This window comes from Lepisosteus oculatus, chromosome 13 (genome assembly GCF_040954835.1).
Source record: "Lepisosteus oculatus isolate fLepOcu1 chromosome 13, fLepOcu1.hap2, whole genome shotgun sequence".
Classification (NCBI taxonomy): Eukaryota; Metazoa; Chordata; class Actinopteri; order Semionotiformes; family Lepisosteidae; genus Lepisosteus; species Lepisosteus oculatus.
The window spans coordinates 13874123-13878441 of NC_090708.1; the positions used below are offsets into that span (position 1 = coordinate 13874123).

The 4319-nt window shown below is 37.1% G+C and overlaps 1 long non-coding RNA gene across 1 annotated transcript; it reads right to left on the reverse strand.

Moving 5' to 3' along the window:
• Positions 1–436: 436 nt before the first annotated feature.
• On the reverse strand, positions 437–3202 carry LOC107079146 (uncharacterized). The gene is made up of 5 exons (XR_001480106.2): positions 3135–3202; positions 2619–2894; positions 2259–2317; positions 1934–2017; positions 437–1173 (listed from the first exon to the last, which is right to left on the reverse strand). It is a non-coding gene; the product is annotated as an uncharacterized lncRNA (long non-coding RNA).
• Positions 3203–4319: the final 1117 nt, after the last annotated feature.

The following is a 4319-nucleotide window of genomic DNA, read 5'->3' on the forward strand; positions in this document are numbered from 1 at the left end:
TTATACTGCATTAGAATGGTTTAACTAACTTATTTTTTCGTGCTGCAACAAATTACACAACAGACAGTTTTATTGCTTGATCATTTTCAAGGATGAAAGACCCAGAACCAAAACATTTCCTTGCCATGTCGCAGAGACAAATACCAGCCGTCGCTCATGGGAAATGTAGTTTTTTACATAAGGAAGCTCATTTGTTATTTCAGGGATCACATTTTTATGGATCATATGAGGTCGAACATTTTCACCGCAACCGCTTTCTGTCGGGGTCCTCATTAATATATATGGCTATTTGTTGCTCGTGTATTATGGATGGCACCGCCATTCTCTTGTCAATAACATCCCGATCTGTTTGCAGAAACGTTCGGTAAATGTCATAACTACAAACCAGAGAAAATAACCACTGTGATTTTTAAATACTCCCCATTTTCGTTTAAGCTTCAGTTTCAGCAGCATTTTTATTTCGTATATCTGATTTTCAGAAATATATCCCATCCGGTACAACTTGTTTAACCACAATCCACGGTTTATTATCCATTGCGGGACAAAAAAAGATTATTTAATTAGCATTAAATGACAATAACGTGTTCAACTAAATGGTTTTCGCATGTGGTGGCTACAGCACCAGAGCTGCCGTTTCACAAAATTCTTAAAAACACGAGTAACTTCAAACATACAGTAGGTACAGTAATATGTTAAAAGTAGTGATAATATTTTTTATTAACCGATAAAGTTCAGCAAACTGGAATTACGGAAGAAAAAAATGGAAAACATGTACACCGTGAACCAATTTTAAAGATGATGAATGTTTATATGTGTTAAAATATGTAATGTATGTGATAATACAAACATCAATATACGGTGTATTCAAGATAATCCCCAGGTTAGCAATGGTTATATATTAATAAAACATGTTTCTTCTTGATTTTCATTCATCACTACATTTACTCGTGGTAACTAATACGTTTTCTCCTATGCCTCAATATAACAGTGAAAAACCGATCGTTTCTGGGTGATCCCCCTAATTTGCAATGATACCGAATCAAAGATTATGCCAAAACAGTGCACGATGTATTTTCTAATTTCTAGTCTCAGGTCTCAGATGGTGAAGCTTTTTGCATGTTTTCATCTGCTCCTCCTGTTTTCTTCTTACTTCTTCCAATGTTAAAGTTCCCCCTGCAAAATATTTACACAATATGGAAATAATTATATTTCTTCATTAGAACAATTAGAATCAAAGCAAAACAAAGCACGACTACTGTGCCATAAAACTTTCTTTAGGACCACTGAGGACCCTTAAACATGGAAGAAGGAAACCCTATTTTCATCCAAGCTAAATACAGTAAAAATAACAAATATGATGTTACTAGAGGATCTTATTTTCTTTTACAAGAAACTCTTTAGTTTAAGACAAGACCTCGGTCGGGTTCTGAGAATAATGTGCTCTACTACGCCCTGTAGTGGTCAATTGCAACACTGCAGATTATATAGCTATTGTTATTACTAATATGAGATGTACTGAATATGTTAACACTGTCTCACCCAAATTGCCTTATATAGCACGTGTGACTGATTTACACAGAGAAGGGGCCTACTTAATCCTCCTCTGAAGCTGAATTAAAAGGGGCATCTTCAGGAAACTCAGATTGCACAATCCAGTCACTGGGATTAACACTCTACCCCTTTGAAAAGAGAAATGGAATCTTAAATGACCAACAAATCTGGACCCTGATTTAGCTTCTCATACAAAGGACATCACCTCCAACAGAAAAGCTCCTCTGGTCACTCCAGGTTTGGAAATTGGTCCAGAAGGGAGATTATTATTATTATTATTATTATTATTATTATTATTATTATTAATAATAATAATAATAATATTAAATACAATGAAGACATACATTTCAGCTGCTTGTGACCGGATTCAGAGAGTACTCACCTACAGCACTTGGGACAAAGGACACATGGCGCACTTTCTTATTAAGTTTGAAATTTTCCAGCGCTGCCAGTTCAACTTCAGCTCCTTTGTCAGCCATCATAAAGAAATGGTGAGAAAAATGTCTAAGTCATTTAGTCTGTTCAGGATCCCCAGTATCAGATGTTTAGACATTTTTTTTAAAAAAAAAGAATAAGAATAAGATATTAACAAATATTTTTTTCTTTTTATGTTGAATGTGTGGATGTTTGTCTCCTATTTATCAAATAACTGACAGTGTTCTTGTTTTTTTCTGCATGTTGCTCCAAGAAAAAGAAATAAAATGTACTTTTCTGTAGTTCATCCCTCTTCTTTGGATTGGGAGGGATCATTGTAAATGCCCCGTAACTGCAACAAACCAAACAAAAATCATCTCTTAGAATTAGATCTTTGGTGGTAAGCAGAATCTAGAGGGGAATATTTTCTGTCACACCTACTAGCATTGAAACACATAGGGATCAATTGGATAATTATGCTCAGAACTATATCAATGATACTATTTTTAAACGACACATTAAACTGATCGGTACACACAGTTCAGATCTCTGTTAGGAATACCTGTTTGTTTTTATTACGGAGAAGGACCTCTTTTACAAACTAACGACGCGACTTGGGGGTTAAAAGAAGAGTAGGATAAACAATTATTTACCTTTGTGTGGCACTTGGAGACTTGTCGTGTTTTTTCTGAGCACGCTGATCGTTCCCACTGCACGTTATAGCTTTAGGCTTTGATGTTACTGCGTTCGGTTTTGTTTTTCTCCCATTTGGGGTCTCATAACTAGCACCTCCGCTGGGGTCACGGGCGTTGCTATGGTTACCTCCGGTACAGCCAGTGGCTCTGTTTCTTTTGGAAGCGCAACAAACCGTCGGTAATTTCGGTTTGGCTTCCGCAGTCCTCAGTTTTACAACCCCGGAGTATGACATGCTGCACCACAAACAAAAAAGGAAAAAAATATCTAAATGCAACGTACCGAAACGTTTTAAATTACTTAGGGAAACTACTACGAGCAGTCACAAGGCTGGAGCTAATGACTTGCCACCACTACCTAACATTCAGATTTTTCTACTTATCACGGCATGAGATTTTTAGTCTTGTAGACGAAAAACAGCTATCCCGTAGAACTAAAGGAGAGTCACAGTTTTAGGCAAATATAGACATAAATACCCAATCCGATTCTAATAGATCTTGACAGGATTGATCCGATTAGAGCTCGGGTTACATCTGCAAAGAACTCTGGGAGCTGTAGTCAGTGCCGTGTAATTCTCTTGACCAGCTCTGATGTTGTTTACTGTCTCAGCTGCAGCACCTTATTCTAAGAGTTAAATTGCCTAATCTTAATGGTATCCAACAGATACCAATGATCATTTTGAAACATTCGTAGGGTTTTAGAAACGATTGTGGAAGTAAAATGATTGCCATTTATGAAGACGAAATGTTCTTATTTCAGAAGTTGTCACATAACCCTAGGACGAAAACTAAAAGGGAAGCAAAAGGGGGAAAACTATGTGGTTACATTTGTACAAAGGTGAAATGTGCTGGTGAAATAGTTTAAAGTGTACGTAAAAAAGGCCTGTTGTATGTCATGTGCTCGTTTGTGCATGGACACATTGCTGTACAAAACATTTATACATTTGAGGGGTAATCGGTAAGGTACATCATAAAAGGTGTGTCCTGGGGTTGAGTAAAAGACTTTTGATATCCGAAAATAGCGATATAAATAGTCCTTTCATTTTCATATTTATTTGCTGGAGAAATATGATGGAGATTTGTTGCAGAAATCGCCGGCGAGAGAAATCAGAAAATAGGTATATCCATTTATACGATAGCAAACAATCATCCTCTTCTTGACGATACTGGAGATAACACTTTGCAATGAAACATGTTTGTCGACTTGCATTACTCTAGAAATGCATTTAAATCTATAGATTTTGTTATATCAATTCCAAACTGACTCAAACTGATATTCACACAATTCAAAGAAACGCCAGACACCCAGAGAGGCATATATCGTACGCTCCCCCAGGTGGGCGACCGTTAAATACTATGCGAATGGTATTTTACAGTTTGCGAGTACTTTCTGTCAAAGGTGGGCGACATAACAGAAGCTTTACTGTCGGGTATTAACTGTCAATACATGAGGCAGAGAGAGCGAGAGAGCTGGGTAGAGGGAGGGAAGGAAAGAGAAAGAGAGGGAGAGAAGGAGAAAGGTGTTCTGCACGCCTGTTCTGTAAATACAGTAAAGACTTCACAAAAGAAATCTGAAAAGTGTCTGGTTGTGTAAGGTCCTCCTACACTGCAAGTGGTGCTGTATCTATTTTTCCTTTCTGTCTGTACGTAGCTTTTTGTTTT